A 21283-nucleotide genomic window follows, 5' to 3' on the forward strand; every position below is an offset into this window, starting at 1 on the left:
AGCCAAAAAAATCATAAAATGTAGTTGTGTTTTTGCTACATACAGGAAATTTGTATTATAATTTCCTTTCTAATCTTTGGGTAATTTTAAAGTGAATTTTTAAAGTTTCCAGATAAATTTTTAAAGCTATCTTTCCTTATTTCTAATCTAAGAGATTCTAGCCTCTGTGATATCAATTTTTTAAACTTCTTAGAGATTCCTTTAGAGCATGTCTTGATTCATGGTTAGTTTTTGTAAATGTTTAATGTACATTCAATGAAACGGCTGTATGTTCTTTAAAATTGAGTATATGAATCAACCTTGTCAATTGTGTTATACAGATTTTTTAACCCTCATTAATTTTTGGCATGATTTGTTTCCATCTGAGGAATATATACATAAATAATCCAGTATAATGTCGATTTGCCAATATTCTCTATTATTAATTTACTTTTCATATGAAATGTTTATAACAGCTTTATTTATAATAGCTCAAATCTGGAAACAACTCAAATGCTCATCAACAGACAAATAGCTAAATATACTGTGGTGTAGCCATCAATGGTACACCAATCAGTAATAAACAATAACTGTTGATATAAAAAAAATAAATGACTCCCAGAAACATTTTCAGCAAAAAAAAGCCAGAAACAAAATAATAAATACTGTATAATTCCACTTATATAAAGTTCAAGATTAAGAAAAAATCTATGGTGACAGAAATCAAAATAGTAGTTGCCTATAGGACGGGGAGAGTAGGAACTGACTGGAAGAGGACACACGGGAACTTTGAGGAGTAACGGACATGTTCTGCATCTTGATTGCCATGTTGATTATGGGACTCTCTATATTGGTCCAAACTCAACATCTCCTTTTAAATCAATCTGCATTTTGTGTTGCCCAAGGCTCTTACGTTAGATGTATAAAGGTTCATTATTCTACCTTCCTTCCTGTAATGTTCGTTTTTTTAACAATCATTTTGAATCATTCTCTTTCATTTTTAATTGATTTACCTCAAATTCTATTTTGTCTGGTATTATTGTTATATCAGTTTATTTTCATGTTGGCATTTCATGATATATCTCTTTTTATATAGTTTTGTTTTAGGGATATCTCATAAATAGGGCTTCCCAGGTGGCTCAGTGGCAAAGAATCTACCTGCCAATGCAGGAGAGGTGGGTTCAATCTCTGGATCTGAAGCTCCCCCAGAGAAGAAAATGGCCACCCACTCCAGTATCTTTGCCTGGGAAATCCCATGGGCAGAGAAGCCTGGCAGGCCACAGTTGATGGGGTCACAAAAGAGTTAGGCATGGCTTAGCAACCAAACAAAAACACAACATCTCATAAATAGCAAATAGTTAACCTTTAAAAAATTCATTCTAGGGAACTGCATTTTAACAGAATATGGTCTGTTTGTACATATTATAAATACTAATGTATTTGAACTTACATATATCATTTTACTTTGTTTTCTATTTGTCATCTTTTTCCTTAATTTTTATCTTCTTTCCTGCCTTCCATTGCATGTGTAATATTTTTATTTCCTCATTTTTCTTCCATTACCATAGAAGCCATGAACCATCTTTAATTGCTAACCATTAAGATCTTTTAAACAAAATCAACAATTATTTAGTGTTTTAATTCTCCTCCTGACAAATCCGTAGTTATCCAAAGGAAACCAAAGCATTCACCACCATCTTTTTAAAGGTTTTACTTTTATCCATTCTAAAAATAGTTATGTTTATATTAAATGTTAGGTCAATGAACATATTTTCATCAGCTTCACATTCATTGTTTTCTATTGCCCATCCATAACTTCTGGATTGACTTTTATTTAACATACAAAGGTTTGCTAATTTTTGTTGTCATTAGCAGAATAAACGCTCTTAATCTTTGTACGTCTGAAACATTTCTATCTGCTCTTCCTTCACCCACCGGAGGAGAGATCCTGGTTGTGTTTCTCCACATTGAATTGAATACATTTGGCTGCCTATACTCCACAAGAGGGTTAATCCCCACTAGGAACAGGAGACCAGGCTGCTTCTCCTTCCACCCTGCCTGTACTTTATGCTTGCTCCAATTCTGCTTGATGGAGATATCCATCTTGTTTATAAATCCAGCTATGTGTCTGTGCTTTCTGCCTTTATGTATTATCTTTCACTGCAGTGCATTTGGTGGAAAGGGGCTGATTGAAATGGATTCACTCTTTCCCCCATTTCAAACTCTTGCTTTCCACGAAAAGTTATGTATTCTGAAGTTTCTGTTTCAGTTCAGTTCAGTTCAGTTCAGTTGCTCAGTTGTGTCTGACTCTTTGAGACCCCATGAATCGCAGCATGCCAGGCCTCCCTGTCCATCACCAACTCCCGGAGTCCACCCAAACCCATGTCCATCGAGTCGATGATGCCATCCAACAATCTCATCCTCTGTCATCCCCTTCTCCTCCTGCCCTCAATCCCTCCCAGCATCAGGGTCTTTTCCAATGAGTCAGTTCTTCGCATCAGGTGGCCAAAGTATCGGAGCTTCAGCTTCAGTATCAGTCCTTCCAATGAACACTCAGGACTGATCTCCTTTAGGATGGACTGGTTGGATCTCCTTGCAGTCCAAGGGACTCTCAAGAGTCTTCTCCAACACCACAGTTCAAAAGCATCAATTCTTTGGTGCTCAGCCTTCTTTATAGTCCAACTCTCACATCCATACATGACCACTGGAAAAACCTTGACTAGTCGGACCTTTGCTGGCAAAGTAATGTCTCTGCTTTTTAATATGCTATCTAGGTTGGTCATAACTTTCTGTTTGTTAGATTATAAATTCTGAATAGGATGATAAAAACAAAAGTTTCTCTTCTGACATTGACACCGATTTTATTCCCTAGTAAACTCTCATTATGTTAATAATTAATTAACATGATTATGTTCATTAATAACCTATTGTGTATATCAAGCTTGTTATCCCTTTTTATTAAGTCAAGGTTTATGGATTTTTAGACACTGAGCTATTAATTCTGACTAGGATTAGAGAAGGTTTTACAGATTAAAGGACATTCGATCTGTGTCCTAGTAGATGAATGGGAGTTTGTCATACTAACAAAGGATGGGAGGCTTAAAGCAAAACAGCAGGGGTCAAACTGCCCCACAGAGACAATTTGTCTCACAAAATGGTTTCAGAACATTAGCCAGTATTTTAAAAACAAGAGACTTCAATAAAAATGAGAATTTCTAGCTTCTGATGGGAGAAAAACAAGTAAAAGTTTTGGCAAAACATAAAAGTTTGCTCCCACAGGACTGAAGCTGAGTAGTTCTCCAACTTTTTAATAGAGGTCACCATCATCCTCCACCTGCTACTCTTCTCTTCCTTGTACCACCTGCTTGGGATATAAGGCTTGTGGGTGGCCCCTGCAGAAGTCTTGCCAACTTCAAAAGTATGTGATACATTTAGAAAAGGTTTGAAAATAGGAAAGTGATATGATACGATCTTTGTTTTCACGGAGCAACTCTGGAAACGAAAGGCCCTGGGTGGGCAGGGAGAAGAGGGAATGATTTCAAAGCAGAGAAAACAATTAGGAGGCTCTTGCTATAATAGTTCAGGAGAAGGATGACAAAGTGTAAACCCAATCAGCAACAGCAAGACAGCAGGGGTGGGCACAGTTTTGGAGAATTTTTAGAAGTAGAATCAAAAAGACTTGGAATTGGGTTGAAGGCCAGTTGTGAGGGAAAATGTGTCAAAGATGATTCAAATATTTCAAGATTTGGGGACAGTATGTTGCCATCAACTAAGATATGGACCTCAGGAGAAACTGAAAGTTTTGGGGATAAAAAATAATTGTGGGGCTTTTGGTGACCTCTTTGGATGAGAGGCTGGATCTTAGTTATCTTTGTGTCCCCAGCCTCTAACACACCTCCTGAAAGGGATTCAATAAATAAATGTTGAATTGAACTCAATTAAGCTTATTGATTTTTAGTTGTTTGTGGGAAGGTCATCCAGGTGGAGATGTCCAGAAGTCAATTTGTCATTTTAGAGCTTGAGATAAAGGTTAAAGCTGGAAATAAATTTGAGTGTTGTCAGCATCTTTTAGTTTCCTAACTGATTTCCTTTCATGAGTTGTATTTTATTAAGGCATAACAATTGATAGTATATTTTGAGTAAAAAGGTTATGATTTTATTTACAATTGCCACATGTGCTTAATATACTACACTAATTGAGGAGATATTGATATTTTCACTGTCTCTTTTGTGCCTTTAGCAATATATATAAACCATGAGAAAATATTTTTAACCAAAAAGATATTTCTGATAGACTCTAAAATGCCAACAAATCTAACTTCTTATAGAGTCATCAGACAATGTGAAAGGAATTCGAGTGATTTAAGTACAAATAAATCAACTCTAACTTGACTAAAGTTTCAAATAGAAAATAAGTTCAGGAAGAAAAATGATCACTCAAAATGACAGAAGCATTCATGCCCGAGTTTTGTTCAGCAACACTACCAAAAACAACAACAAAATGATATAAGCTATAGTCTAAAGAAAACGTCCATTGTTCACTAAAGGTAGTGTCTACATAATACGCATCTTTAAAATCAAGTAGTCATTGTTCAAATTGTTGAGTTAGCTTTTGGCTTAGCTTTGCTATATGTACTGAAAAAAGAAATATGTTCTCCGCTGTTAATTAAGTATGCCAGGAACATCCTTTTCTGGGTTTATCCTTCCTTTAGAAAGCATGTAAGTAGGTTTTGTTACAAAATGGAAGTGGGTACACAGCTTTTTTCACAGTTCCCTGTGGTCTCCATCTTCTTTCACAGTTTCCTGTGGTACTTGGTGATTCAGCACTTAAAAGACTTCAAGGGATCTGCCCTCATCACTCTCCATGTTCCCTGCCTGGAGACACAATAGATTCGTCACCTTGGTGACCACTCCAGAGGAGGGGAGCCCTGCCCAGAGTAGAGTACAGGAACACTTAGGATGACATAGAAGAGGAGCTGGAATTCAAAAAGGAGTGCTCTCTTCTATTTCCCATCCCCCCTCCTTTTATGTTTCATTGACAAAACTAAAGAACACCAAAAAAAAAAAAAAAAAAAAAAGTGGAATATGATTTTCCCATGTAGTTGTCACCCAGCTACAAACCCTTCAACTCGGGACTCTGCTTCTTTCATCTATTCACCATCTGCTTCTTCCTTTCCTCGCAACAATGGGAATCTTTCAAGGCAAATATTTGCTATGATATTATTTCATTCATAAATATTTCAGTACACATGTCAAAGTGATAAGAACTCTTTTTAAAACATAACTAAAACGTCATTATTCTCTTGCCCCACCCCCGCCAAACAAAGGAATATTCTCTGATGTCATCACATATCCAGACTGTTTGAATTTCTCTTATCATGTGTTTATTTTTACCACTGAGTTGGTTTGGAAATGAATCCAAACAAGATGCATGGTTCTTATATTTGTGTGACAGGTTATCTCTTTTAATTGCTGAGTCCGTCCTCCCTCAGTTTTCTACTGGCAATTCATTTGCTGTAATTTATTCCTAAGATTTGCTGACGGCCTTTGTATCACATCATTTGACATGTTCCTGTAAACTGTAGGTAGATCTAGAAGCATGCTTTAATTCAGTTTCAGATTTTGGGTAGAGTGTTTGTAGAGGTACATAGTATAGAGATTCCTGCTTGGGAAAGATTGGGGTGAATGGGAGGGCTGTTTCTAAACCCACTAGGGAAGTGATAGTGAAGAGTTACAGACAAAAGAGGTAAATGCAAAGAAAATATGGAACTTTAACACAGAATTATGTGAAACCCTGGTGACCTGGCATTGCTATCAGTCTTCCAGTTGGAAAAAGAGTGTCTTTTTAGTGAGACCAATATGCTCTTGTTATATGTCAACTCTCTCTAGAGCTATAATCACCTAATTTTCTAGTAAAGGAAATTATATTCCCTCTCTTAAATCCTTTCTCTTTCATTGAACCACAACTTCTCACTCATTGTAATTACATGAGAACAGTCCTGCTCCTCATTCATTATTCAGAATACCCTAAACAGCTAAACTTTAATGTTGAGTAAATCACTTTAATCAATGAACGGTTTTGTTTACGAGTTCTAACAAGCAAATAAACCAAAATAACCTCTCCAAAAGTGCTATAAATATACACAAAATGCCATTTAGTCTAGAAACTTTTCATGACAACTATAAGTTTTCACTGCAATTTTAAATTAAGACCTCACTCAATAAATGCAAAACAGTAAATTATCTATATATACATACTTCTTTTTCCTAAAGAGATTTCAGATTAAGGATTTTCTAAAGTGAATTGTCACTGAAGATCCCACCTCTAGAATTCTCCCTACGTGATATCATACTTGGCTGGACTGAGAGATTAGCTGCATGAGTTAGAAACCCTACTCAATTTGAAATCATAAGACCTAGATTTGAACCCTGGCTCTGCTACTTCTAAGCTGTGCAAAATTGGACATGCCACTTAAACATGATTAAATGAAAGAGGAAAGCTATGTAAAGGCAGTGCCTGGTATTCAGTTGGCATTTAATAGGAACAGACAAGGCATATCATTAGATCTAAAGTATTTGACAATTAGGAGTGAAGGGTGGTGGCATGAAACAGAACCACGCTCTCATTCTAATTTTGCCACTCACCAGCTTTGACTGAACCCATCCGGGGACTCTCAGCCTCAGTTTCCTCCTCTGTAAAGAAGAAGCATCAGTTCCCACCCCACAGGGTTCTTACAAACATTAATAAATATAACCCATAAGCAGAATTTAACACATTACAATGCTAGCAATTGTGTCTAGCACATTGTAAGTACTCAATAAGAACTTTTGTTAATAACTAGTTAATGTTTCAGAGAGATGCCTTATTGATTCTAAGTTTTTGGAGGTTTTAAATATTAGGATACTGAAGTAAAATATTTGAGCTACTTTGTTTTTAATTCAAGTTAATTCTAAATTATCACAGGCTAAAATCTGAACTTTAAAAGGGTTATGATATTAGTAAAAATAAAACATAACCAAAAAAGAATATCAAAATATTTTAATACCAGAATGCAATACATAGAGTATCCATCCAACTCATATTCTTTCTCTAAATACTAGCAAGATGTGTTTTTATGGGAGGATTATAGGTAAAGGCACATTCTAATACATATTCATTTTACTATTTCTGTGTCACTGGGATACTATCTCCCAAATTGTCTCCTGTTTCCTGGTTTCAATATTCAGCCATAAGAGAGTTAGTCCTTTGACTGAAAAACATATTCCCTAGAAGGAAGACAATGTGCTATCAGAATGAACATCTAAGCACAAATGAGGTTATCAGAGGCATTCCAGAAAAAAGCATGGATTCATAAATATTAAAAATCATAAAGAGTAACAATCCAAAGAGAAAATAAAGGTAAACAGATGTTATAAAGACAAAGTTCACTTTCTTCCCAGCTAAAACTGTCTCCAGCATTGGTAACCCTGGTGGCTCAGATGGTAAAGAATCCACCTGCAGTGCAGGAGACCTGGGTTCCATCCCTGGGTTGGGAAGATCCCCTGGAGGAGGGCATGGCAGCTCACTGCAATGTTCTTGCCTGGAGAATCCCCATGGACAGAGGAGCCTGGAGGGCTACAGTCCATGGGGCTGCAAAGAATTGGACATGAGTACGAGACTAAGCACGGGATTGGAAGGGGGGAAACTAGGAATTTTTTATAGATTAAAAAAACTGCTTTTATTTAAAAACAAAATAACATATGTTCTTACATCTGGGTAATTGTGGGGGAAAAAAAAAAGATCTGATTTTAAAATTGCAAAGGATTTAGGCTACTTTTTTTTTTTTTTTTACATTCTGTCAATGATCCAGATCCTTGTGATAATTTGCATAAAAGAACATGCTACTTTGATAGAAAACTGTCTTATCAAAGATGCTTTTATAATATCCATTGTGGAGTTATAATTTTATTAAGGATGACCTGATGAAATGGAAAGCTTTTTTTAAAAAAAATCACCTATTTTTAGTTCTTGCTTACACATAAAGTAATGTAAAAATGTGCATGAGACTGGCAGGTCTGTCTTTTGGCAGCCAAAGACACAGAACCAAAAAAGTATAATTATAAAATCACTCAAAAACTATTTTGTCATGTAGTATGTCAGGTAAATAATGGTTGTTTTAATGTGAGAATTATTTTAGTACCCCATTATGCAAATATAGGCATTTGTTCAAAAGAAGGTTAAGCCTCTGAGAGGTAATGGCTAATATCCCTTGTGAATATTCTTTATTCTCAATAAAGGAAGTGCAAGTTTTTTATCTTGAGTACTCTAGAACTATGTACTTCTTTATTGTAAAAGGATTGATAAAATTCAAAAAGAAATATGTACGTATTTTTTTAATTTCAATATACAAAAGTATAATTAAAATATGAATATATCACATTATCTACGCTCTTAATTCTGCCCTTCATATATTCTTTACATATGTATCTATATGTGTACATGTTTATGTACAGAGAAACAGACACAAAGGGGGAAAAAAACCATTCTTCATACTTTATTGCCCATGTTATCAAATTCTAAGATGGAAATTTATAACAGCTAAAGATACATCTTTACAAATGTGGGAACCTTCTGAACTAGGATTTTTTCACCTTCATCTCATATAGGCTCTGAACCAACTGTCTTACAAAATCTTGAAACTGTTCAAATTGGAATCATGGATATTCATAGCCCTGCGTTGTTCAGTTCAACATCTCACAGTTCTAGCTGCTAAAGCCAAAAAGGGCATCAATAGGCAAACTCTGAAAGCTTTTTAGGGTTCAGTTTCAGTATTTACCTCCTATTTTAGATAAGCTTCCAAATGCTGCTCACTTTTTAAGAGTCTTCCCATCTAACAAATGGCAACCCATTCCAGTGTTCTTGCCTGGAGAATCCCACGGACAGAGGAGCCTGGAGGGCCACAGTCCATGGGGTCGCAAAGAGTCAGACATGACTGAGCAAGTAACACTATACATCTAACAAATGGACAATAATCCTGATTTGTATCTCTGTGCATTAGACTGTAAACTCCTTGAGGAATCTTTCTCTCTCTAGTCTCAATGACTAACATAGTGCAAAACATATAATACGACCTCAATAATGTTGCCATATAGGGGGTAGTGGTTAACAGCACAAACTCTAGAACCAGTCTGTTAGGGTAAGTATTCTGGTTCTCCCACTTATTAGCTGTGTAATATTGAGCAAATTGCTTAAACTTTTTGTGCTTCCTAGGTTTACCATGAGGATTTTAAATAAATTATATGTTCATTTCTCAGAATAGTGCCTATCACCTTACGATGCTGTATGTTTGCTATTACTATAGTTACAATGATTTTGATAACTATGCTGCCCCCCCCAACACTAACTTTAGAAATTCCTCATAGCACCAGAACATGTTCTCTGCCACATCTGGTGTCTACTAATCCTCTAGAAACTAAGATGGTTGCCCTTTTTATGTCCTAATAGATTGTGAGGACTAAGCTACCAAGTAGAATACCTTACCTGACTGCAGTTTCTGCCCCACAGGAAAAGAAACTGCCAAGTGCCTCTGCCATGGTTTCAATGGGCAAAATCAAGTCTTTTCTTGCTGTTTTGTGAGCAACATCCAAACATGATCAGAACTGTGGCATGTGTGCTACAAGAAAATAACAACGTTGTCTAAATTACTGGGTAAATTATATTTACTAGTGACACTAATAGGGTTTTGGTATCAAATTAGAGTAAATAAGTAAATAAGGCACAATAAACCTATTCTCTCTAAAAATCAATAAATAATGCTTTTAATTCGCTTGATGACTGGATTTGGCAGGAGAATAATTGTGTCATGAAACTGACACTCCAAAAAAAATCATTATGCCAATAAAAGCAAGTAAGAAGAAGCCAACAACTGAGCTGCAGAAAGAAAAAATATGCCAGGAAGTAGTTTGCGCCACAAGATGAGAAGCGCAGCTTCTGCCAATGGCCTCGGCGTGAGTGGGAGCAGTTGTCTTTTGCAAATTGCCCTCATTGCAGCCGAATGATATTATCTCTACCTGTGCAGCAATTCTTTCTGCCAACAGTTTCCAGAAGCAATGTGAAAGCTGCATCCACCATCTCCTTAGTAAACAGCGCGAGTGGACGAGGTCACATTTGCATCAAACGGACTCTGCTCTAGATGCCTTTGTCGTGCGGACGGGACCACTGACTCACGTTTGGGTTCTATCTGGCCTCATGGAGTCATTCTAAAATGCTGAAGGAACAGCAGTTCTCTCCTCTGAAAGGTGTTAATTGTTGCTAATTTCAGTTAACACATTTCAGATAAAGCATCTTTTTTTTTTTACCCCCTCTTTTTGTTTCCGGGAATCTATAATAAGAGCATCCCAGGTCAGCAAGAGTCGCAAGAGGCCCCTGCCCGGGTAGAGAGGAAGGAGGCTGTGCGATGGAGCTAGGGAGACCTATTCAGACGGCGGGCTTTGATTTCCACACTTTTGAGTTATAGGAGAAAATTCACTGCCCTTCCGGGGCCTCAATTCCCTCAGCAAAAGGGAACAGTAAAATCTACCTGAGGGGGTTCTCACAATTTAACAAAATATGTAAGCACTTGTGCTTAGTCGCTCAGCTGTGTCCAACTCTTTGCGACCCCATGGATTGTAGCCCTCCAGGCTCCTCTGTCTATGGAATTCTCCAGGCAAGAATACTGGAGTGAGTTGCCATGCCCTCCTCCAGGGGATGTTCCCAACCCAGGAATGGAACCTGGGTCTCCTGGATTGCAAGTGGATCCTTTACCATCTGAGCCACCAGGGAAGCCCATGAATACTGGAATGGGTAGCCTATCCCTTCTCCAGGAGATCTTTCCAACGCAGGAATCCAACTGGGGTCTCCTGCATTGCAGGTGGACTTTTTACCATTTGAGCTACCAGGGAAGCCCTGGTAAGCACTTGGCACACAGTATAAACACAATGAATAATAGATACTATTATCAAAAATATCTGGCAAAATGACTCTTTTTTTCTTGGCCTTCTATATGTGGCAGAGACCTCAGGCTCCTTTGTGTAAAAGGACTGACATCAAACTGGAGTAGCCCTTGGAAGATGAAATGAAATCGTCTGGAATCTGGAGATGACCGGGACACGGTGACCCTTACAGGAGGTTTGAGACCTGGACAGCAGCCTCTTGAATGAGAATGAGATTGTCACATGTGAGGTAGTCACAAGGGCCCAGAAATCCCTTCTTAGGCTCTCCTGTCTTTACTTTTATTTTTAAAATTTGTACTCTCCTCTCTTCGTTACAATATGCTCTTACTCATATAACCTAAAACATTGCAAAAGGAAATGATTGCACCAATGCTATGGCTGTGGAGACTTCAGGAGAGGCTTACAAATGGGCTCTTCTTCCTGCAAGTTTCCTGACAGCTCTCCAGCAATCACCATCCTGCTTGCAGTCCTTTTGATGATTCCTTTGCCTTCTCTGTTAAACACACAAAAAGTTACAAGCCTGGAGCAAGCATGTGCCTCCAGCATGGGCACCTAAGGCTTATTCACAAACTTGGATGGAAAGAGGACTTGTTCTCATTTCCTTTCCAGATTGTTATTGTTATAGTTGCTGTGCCCACCCTCTGAGACTGAGGCATAACATTCATCATTCACAAACAGACAAAAAACTGTTTCACATGCCTCTCAAGTTCAAGAGCTAAAAGAGAAACAAAGGGTATGCAGTTAGAAGCAAAGAACTCTCAGTGAAACATGAGTCACTCACAACACACTCTTCCGACAAAGAAGCACAACACGGGCTCAGTTCTCTGCTCATCCCTTTGCCCCAGGAATACCCAGGAGGACAGAATTTAGCAGGGCTTGGGCAGAGAAGAAAAGGCAAGAGAGAGGATTGTTTTTCTCTTTTACTTTCTCTCTTGGTTAATCAACAAGGCAAGGTGAGCTTCCAGTGGCTGACAGTGAATAAGGCTGCAGAGAGGTTTTATTTTACCTCTTCAAATTAGGTTGAATAAAACTCCTCCCAGAAAACCTCCTCACAATGTATCTACAGCTAAGAGATAGGAAGATCTACCTACATTCACGGTCAAGCAGCTACCAACCTTTCCCATCCCTCCCCTCTCCTAATGAATGCCCAGAAATACGTGGGAAAGAACAGAGAGATGCCACCATGTTGACTCAACATTATTTTTTTTTTCAATCAACTGTCTGTAAAAACAATCTCATCAAGAAATATGCACTATGTATGTCAATCCCAATCTCCCAATTTTTCCCATTTCCCCTTTTCCCCTCGGTGTCCACACATTTGTTCTCTAAGTCTGTGTCTCTATTTCTGCTTTGCAAATAGGTTTATCTGTACTGTTTTTCTAGATTCCATATGCATTAATACACAATATTTGTTTTCCTCTTTCTAACTTACTTCACTCGGTGTGATAGTCAGGGAGTTGGTGTTTAATGGGAACAGAGTTTCAGTTTCAGTTCAGTTGAGTTCAGTTCAGTCGCTCAGTCGTGTCCAATCTTTGCGACCACATGAATCGCAGCACGCCAGGCCTCCCTGTCCATCACCAACTCCTGGAGTTTACTCAAACTCATGTCCATTGAGTCAGTGATGCCATCCAGCCATCTCATCCTCTGTCGTCCCCTTCTCCTCCTGCCCCAAATCCCTCCCAGCATCAGAGTCTTTTCCAATGAGTCAACTCTTCGCATGGTGGCCAAAGTACTGGAGTTTCAGCTTTAGCATCAGTCCTTCCAAAGAAATCCCAGGGCTGATCTCCTTCAGAATGGACTGGTTGGATCTCCTTGCAGTCCAAGGGACTCTCAAGAGTCTTCTCCAACACCACAGTTCAAAAGCATCAATTCTTCAGCACTCAGCCTTCTTCACAGTCCAACTCTCACATCCATACATGACCACAGGAAAAACCATAGCCTTGACTAGACGAACCTTTGTTGGCAAAGTAATGTCTCTGATTTTCAATATGCTATCTAGGTTGGTCATAACTTTCCTTCCAAGGAGGAAGCGTCTTTTAATTTCATGGAGTTTCAGTTTAGGAAGGTGAAAAATTCAGGAGATGGATAATGGTGAGAGTTGTACAACAATGTGAGTGTACTTAGTGCCATTAAACTGTACAGTTAAATATGTTTTAACTGTACAGTTAAAACAGTATGTTTTATGTGACTTTTACCACAATAAAAAATCACTTAAAAAAAGAGGAGTATGCACTAAACACATCTATAATGAGCTACATTGCACCGCTTCATTCACAAATTCCCTGACAACACAGATTCCTATCACCAGGAGACATGGTTAGTACCAAACACTTCAGCACATTGAAGTCTTGGCTCTCTGCTTCAGGGGAGTAGTTGAGAGAATGGGTCTGAGCACATGCAACAAAAGGAAAAAGAGGTGAATTGGACTTCACCAAAATTAAAAACATTTGTGCACCAAAGGACATATTCAACACAGTGAAAGGTACCCCTCAGGATGACAGAAAATATTTGCAAACTATATATCTGATAAGGGATTAATATCCAGGATCTATAAAGAATTCCTACAACTTCATAACAACAAAACAACCTTCTTTAAAAATGGGCAAAAGACTTGAATAGACATTTCTCCAAAGAAGATTTATGAATGGCCAATAAGCCCATGAAATATCCTCAACATCACTAATCAGTGAAAGTGAAAGTTGCTCAGTCCTGTCCGACTCTTTGCGACCCCGTGGACTATATAGTCCATGGAATTCTCCAGGCCAGAATACTGAAGTGGGTAGGCTTTTTCTTCTCCAGGGGATCTTCCCAACCCAGGGATAGAACCCAGGTCTCTCACATTGCAGGCAGATTCTTTACCAGCTGAGCCATTAGAGAAATGCAAATCAAAACCATAATAAGATACCATAGGATGGCTATTAGGAAAAAATATTGACAAAAACTTGAATAACCTGGAGCCCTGGTGCATTGCTTGTAGAAATGTAAAGTAGTGTATCCACTATGGAAAATAGTATGGAAATTTTAAAAATTAAATATTTAATTATAATTCCACTGATATATACCCCCCAAAAATGAAAGCAGTAACTCAAACATATATTTGAACCTTTATGTTCACAGCAGCATTACACACAATAGCCAAGGATCCACCAATGGTTGAATGGATAAGCAAAATGTACTATATACAGTGGAATATTATTCAGCCTTAAAAAGGAAGAACATTGAGACACATGCTACCACAAGGATGAAACCTGGAGATCTTTTGCTAAGTGAAATAATCCAGACACAGAAACATGTTTATGATTTCACTTACATGAGGTACCTAGAGTGGCCACACTCAGACAGGAAAAAAGAATAGTGATTATCAGAGTCTGGGAGGAGGGAGGAATGGAGAGCTATGATTTAATGGGTGTGGAGTTTCAGTTTAGAAACAGGAAAATGTTTTTCAGATGAATGTTGGTGATGGTTGCATAATAATGCAGACACAATGACACTGAACTGTACATTTTTAAATGGCTAAAATGTGAATTTTGTAAGATGTACGTTTTCCAATAAAAATATAAAAATTAAGAAAAGAAAGAGCACAAAGACTGGAATCAAAAATGCCATGATTGATATCCTAGTTACCCTCACACTAGCTGTGGGGCAAACAATTTACCTTTCTGTGACTCCCATCATTCTCATTTGCAAAATGGGATAATCAGAGTGCATAAGTCATTATGAAGTATCTAAGAGATGATAAAAAAGAAAATTCTGACACATACTGAGTCCATAAAACATGTTAGCTGTTGTAATTATTTCTTTGGTGTATATGATTGAAAAAAAAAAACTCTTTGATGCCACGGACAAATATTTCTTCCTTTTCTGCATCCCCCATAGAGTATGGTGTATATACTTCTAAATACTTATTGACTGATGTATGTATTTATACACAAAGATGAACCTATTGACTCACTATCAGTGGTTGTTTCTCCAACACAGAATATAAATTAATATTGATCCATTCATATTCTTGAATAAGCCTCTTTGAACCAAAGATATTCATTTAGACAGCTGGCTAAAGTGGAGGTATTATCTTGAAAAGGACATAATTCACACTGCTATGTTGCAAGGCCAGGGGAAACATGAGGTCTTCCCCTTGCTGCTATGTTATTCTGAACAACCTATAGAACTAGTCACAGAATACAAAACCACGTAATTGTTTGGGACACCATCATTTAAAGAAAGCGTCAAAATAAATAGATGGTAACATCCCTGAGCCCCAGAAGCTGATATCTTCTTAAATCTTTCCACACCACTGACAGTGATTTCAGGTATGAAGGACATTCAGACCACTATTAGTAAACTCTGGCCCAGCTGAGGTTAAAGACCTCTATTACATTTAAAGGCAAGTGTATCTGAGGATAGTATTGATAGCAGGTGATAAAGGCATGCATACTAAGTCGCTTCAGTCGTGTCCAACTGTTTGTGACCCTATGGCCTGCAGCCCACCAGGCTCCTCTGTTCATGGGATTCTCCAAAGAAGGCACTGGAGTGGCAAGAATACATGCCCTCCTCCAGAGGATCTTCCCGACCCAGGGATCAAACCTGCATCTCGTATCTCCTGCATCGGCAGGTGGGTTCTTTACCACTAGCGCCACCTGGGAAGCCCAGGAGATACAGGGCATTTGCTAATTCTGTCTATTTCAAACAAAACTATTTTAAAATAAAATCCTTTCCCCCCTAAAAAATGCTATAATAAAATATTAACATCCATTCTCAGAAATAACAGGTGGTTTCTGAAAAGTACAGAATTTTCACAAGGTTTTCCTATTTTTCAAAACCTTGGCTGATGCTGGTTTCTAAAGTGATCTTCTATCAGACTGAGAACAAATTCATTTAACGGTTTATTTCTCCAACAGTTTGAGTGACTATTTCCCCTAGATATCTTTTTCAGAGCCCACACCCTAAAGCTTCATAATTCCATTAAATCAGTGCACAGCTGGGCAATTCTTTCATTGCTCACATTATAGTGATCCCTGGGGAATTTATGTAAATCTATGGAAATTCATTTTCAAGTCTGTACTCTGTAAAGGAGGATGCATCCTCATTAAGTAAACGATTATATCTACAAACAAGCTAAAAGCAACATGCTGGAGAGCTAAATTAAACTTTCCATCAGGAAAACAAAACCACTCACTTTCACATATAGGCTTTACCTAAATGCCACCAAAATTATATGACAAAAGACTTTTACGAAGTCCAGATAGATGCCAGTGAAAGTGTGGCTGTGCCACTACTGCAGGGCACAGGCTCTTTTCTCATACCACCACTTCATTTCCTGCTGTGAGAATGAGTTCAGCCTTAGAATTCATGGGCTCTCAGGAAAGACTTCTCATATAAAAGTAGAAAGAAATGACCTCCCTTAGTCCTTCACACGGAGAAGGCAATGGCACCCCACTCCAGTACTCTTGCCTGGAAAATCCCATGGCCGCAGGAGCCTGGTAGGCTGCAGTCCATGAGGTCACTAAGAGTCAGACACGACTAAGCAACTTCACTTTCACTCTTAACTTTCATGCATTGGAGAAGGAAATGGCAACTGACTCCAGTGTTCTTGCCTTGAGAATCCCAGGGACGGGGGAGCCTGGTGGGCTACTGTCTACGGGGTCACACAGAGTCGGACATGACTGAAGGAACTTAGAAGCAGCAGCAGTCCTTCAAAGGGCACCTAAGTCAATGTCAAGAATCCCTGATAAGACCAGAGCATCTGAAAATTAAAGGACAGATACTGTAGACTGGACTGAGGACAGGAGAAGGGGATGACAGAGGATGAGATGGTTGGATAGCATCGCTGACTTAATGGACACGAGTTTGAGCAAACTCCAGGAGATAGTGAAGGACAGAGAAGCCTGGCATGCTGCAGTCCATGGGGTCGCAAAGAGTCAGGCACGACTTAGTGACTGAACAACAGTTACAGGCTGGAAAGAGGAAAAGCTTTGTTTATAGTTAGACTTTACAGTCCAATCTTTGCTCCTTCATTTATTAGCTGAGTAAATCACCTAGATGTCAGGGTCTCATTTTCCTCATCTGTACATTAGGGATAATAATTTTTTACAATGTTATAAATTTTTAAAGAGGTAAACTATGTAAAGCCCTTCACCCAAAACCTAGAACATGACTGGTGCCAAGTGCTCTCACCTGGACCAAAAGATGAGATCTGAAAAGATCTAGGCTACAGAAATGAGGAATTCCTCCACTGAAATGTTTTGGGTCCTCAAACATCTATGGTGCCTTCCCATATTAGTAGATCTGCCCACCTTTCCTACTGCTGGCAAAGTAAGGCTGAGGGATCCATGGGAACATTGACTCACTATTGCACATTCCTTTCTTCTTAAGCCATTCCAACATTTACTCCTTTGAGTGTAGACCTTCTCATGTCTCAAAACTCCAGACTCTGCTTTCTCCACCACTGGCTAAGTCCTCACGTCCTTAACTAACCATATTCCTCATTGCTTTCTTAAAGACCAACCATTGTCTCTTGGCCTCAGGTGTCTTTTGTCTCAATTGCAACCAATTCTGCATGTGTGTGGAATGATTTGATCCAGGTTAAGACTTGGCAAACTTATTTTAAGGCCATGTCCATATGCCTCTCATCAACCCCAGACTTTCTTGTTGACACTGAGGTGTGGATGGTCTTACTTAGTACCCACAAATGCAGTCTGGAATTTCAGGGATGTCCCATCCCAGTAGTGCAAAGCTTAAACCAATGGCTGACAAGAAAAATAGATAAATATTTCCCCTTTCTCCTCAACTATATGTGGTCCTGAGATGCCCTTTCATAGCACAGTCCAACAGCATGAAGCAGTCTAAATTAGTGCTACTAGTTCAGCAACACACCTTCCAATCAGCTTTTCCTCCTTCCCTATCTTGATTCCTTTTCACTCACTCTGGTCTCCCTTCCAAAAACAGTAGCCTAAATTCTTATATCAGACTCTGCTTTCTGGAGTACTCAAGCTAAACCACCTGCCTGCATCATGAGGCCTTATTAAGGGGACACAATCATGCCTGAACCATGTAACTCTCCCACTTTTCAGGGGAAGATTGAACAGGGGTGAACATCTAACACAAAGGCTGTCAATCCACACCCTGAGCCAGTAAGCAAGGCTCTAGACTTCATATGAAAAGATGAAGTAAACTAAGTGAATTCCTCTCTAGGGAACTGGAAGATACAGAACAAGAGGTGAAGCTAGTTAGCAGATTGTAAAGAGAGAGGGTACAGAGCAGCCATGAGGGTCTAAGGGCTCCATTTCAGTGGGGAAAGAGGAGGAACTGTATTCATTCATCACTGTAAGCCAGTACCTGGCATAGTGCCTTCCATACATAGGAGTTGAATATATTTTTTGGTAAATGAAAAATGACATTTTTCTCCCACTCTTCTCAAGTTTAACACTCTGCACCCAGTCCTTCCCTGAAGAGACAAGAATCGCCTAGCATTTCCTCAATCCCATCAACACTCCGCTATTTTACTTCCACTCCACATAGCAAACAATAAACCACACCTTAAACCTCACCAGGTCTCTTGACTGCATCCCCTTCAGAAGCCTCTCCCTGATTATCACACGTTCTAGTCTCTGTTATCTCACCGGTCCCCTCACTTCTGAGCATGCTCTTTTCCTCATCAATCCTCCTTTATCACAGTCCTTCTTTCCTTTCCTGGCCTTCCTTACTTCACGCTCTCCACCCAGTCAGTACCCCATGGTTAATTATTATAATAAATACTTCTATTTCTGTGTTTAACTAATCCTTTTATAATACACATACAGGCATAAAAGTACCAGTTCCAACATTAACAGACTACACTGTCTGTTTTCCCCATTCCTGTTCCTGATATAACAAGCACAGCTAGAAAACATCACAGGTAACTTCAATTAGACCTTCCACACAAATGAAATTACAAGTTTTTTTCCCTTGTATCCCATGATCTTGTTCATACTACTTCAATTATTTCTCCTTCTGTAGTCCATATCTGGTAAACAACAAGATCTCAAGTTTTTTTCATGATTTTCTATGAGTTCATAAATGGAGAGCTTTTTCAAGTTCTTTCCCAATGGACTCACGGACACCCTGAAAATCAGGAGATGTGGCTAGGTGCTAGGCATATATCTAACTCCATCCACTAGCATATCAAAGCTTCAGCTATGACCCAACCAAGACTCCTTGTCAAGTAAGTCAGTGACCTTCCCCACTAACTGTGTTACAAACTTTTTATATATCCTATATGCAGGTCAAGAAGCAACAGTTAGAACTCGACATGGAACAACAGACTGGTTCCAAATAGGAAAAGGAGTACATCAAGGCTGTATATTGTCACCCTGCTTATTTAACTTCTATGCAGAGTACATCATGAGAAACGCTGGACTGGAAGAAGCACAAGCTGGAATCAAGATTGCCGGGAGAAATATCAATCACCTCAGATATGCAGATGACACCACCCTTATGGCAGAAAGTGAAGAGGAACTCAAAAGCCTCTTGATGAAAGTGAGAGAGGAGAGTGAAAAAGTTGGCTTAAAGCTCAACATTCAGAAAACGAAGATCATGGCATCTGGTCCCATCACTTCGTGGAAAATAGATGGGGGAACAGTGGAAACAGTGTCAGACTTTATTTTTGGGGCTCCAAAATCACTGCAGATGGTGACTGCAGCCATGAAATTAAAAGACGCTTACTCCTTGGAAGGAAAGTTATGACCAACCTAGATAGCATATTCAAAAGCAGAGACATTACTTTGCCAACAAAGGCCCATCTAGTCAAGGCTATGGCTTTTCCAGTAGTCATGTATGGATGTGAGAATTGGCCTGTGAAGAAAGCTGAGTGCTGAAGAATTGATACTTTTGAACTGTGGTGTTGGAGAAGACTCTTTAGAGTCCCTTGGCCTGCAAGGAGATCCAACCAGTCCATCCTAAAGGAGATCAGTCCTGGGTGTTCATTGGAAGGACTGATGCTAAAGCTGAAACTCCAATACTTTGGCCACCTCATGCGAAGAGATGACTCATTGGAAAAGATTCTGATGCTGGGAGGGATTGGGGCAGGAGGAGAAGGGGACGATAGAGGATGAGATGGCTGGATGGCATCACTGACTCGATGGACATGAGTTTGAGTGAACTCCAGGGTTGGTGATGGACAGGGAGGCCTGGTGTGCTGCGATTCATGGGGTCGCAAAGAGTCGGACACGACTGAGTGACTGAACTGAACTGAACCTTAAAAATAACTCCACAAGGTTCTCATTATCATAGTTTCCATATGAGGAAACTAAGGTCCAAAGAAGGTTAAGTAAATTTCCGTAGGTCACACAGTTAATCATTGGCAGAGTTAGTATGGAACCCAGGCTTTCTTATCCCAAAGGATGCTCTTTCAGGACTACTATAATATAAAGATGCTTAGCATTTTTTTAAATTCTCAATGGTATCAAAATAATATTAAGCCTTCAGGATTACATCCTTGGATAACCAATAGTATTAGTATTACTGGCAGGTTGCTTCCTTCTCTCTCTAACTCCTTAAATGCTACCAACATTTATGAAGTCTCTCAGAGAATAGCTTTCCTTTCCAGCTCCTAGTCATTATTTTAATTCAGCCTTTTGCCATCATGTCTGATTAATTGAAAGAAATGGGCTTCTAATCTGTATTCCCTGATCTCAGTATCTTCCTAACTCAATTCATTATTATTCATAATTGCTATCCTTCTTGAACAGTTTCATCATATCATTTTCTCTTCTATGAGAAAAGTTAATAACTTTTCCTTTTTTGATAAATGTAACATTAAGTGACTTCCCTCCTCCATCAGTCCATCAATATTAAACTCAGTTTCATCTTTTATGCTCTTTTCACTAGGATTTCACCCTCAAGCCTTATTCTTAAAACACAATTTATGGACTTCCAATTCAAAGAACACCACTGTCTTATTTGTTCAACAACTCTATATTCCTAAAACTATTGAAATGACCCAAGAAAAAAGTTTTAAGGGTAAAATATGTATCTATGTTAGAAAATATGGAAGATTTCCCTTAAAAGTAGAAAAATGTAACAGCTTTTATAAACCATGGTGCATGTCAGATCAGATAAAGGGAAGAAATGACTACAATTCAAATCAGCCAACAGAGCGACTGGAGAAAGTAGTATGTCAAGATAATCTGGATGATAAGATACAAAAGCTAAAATATATCTGGTTATTTGATAAACTACAGCCCATGATCTGGAAAATATTCTTCTGGACCCACAAGAAAGTAAGGAAAAACCTCAGGTTTACATTACCAGACAGAGACAGCACACCATGAGTTGAAGCTGGAGAGGAGTAAGAAAA

The 21283-nt window shown here is 38.8% G+C and overlaps 1 long non-coding RNA gene across 5 annotated transcripts in view; it reads right to left on the reverse strand.

Annotated features, from left to right (window-relative positions):
- Window positions 1-21283, reverse strand: part of LOC138989179 (uncharacterized) — a 274790-nt gene that overhangs the window by 193517 nt on the left and 59990 nt on the right. The window contains exon 8 of one of the 5 annotated variants that reach the window (XR_011465400.1): window positions 9480-9632. The exons of 3 other annotated variants lie outside the window; for them this stretch is intronic. This is a non-coding gene — a long non-coding RNA (uncharacterized lncRNA). Of the gene's footprint in view, window positions 1-9479; window positions 9633-21283 lie in introns of those variants that run through there. One more of the 5 variants, XR_011465402.1, reaches the window with a different exon arrangement.

Source organism: Bos mutus, chromosome 9 (assembly GCF_027580195.1).
Source record: "Bos mutus isolate GX-2022 chromosome 9, NWIPB_WYAK_1.1, whole genome shotgun sequence".
Lineage (NCBI taxonomy): Eukaryota > Metazoa > Chordata > Mammalia > Artiodactyla > Bovidae > Bos > Bos mutus.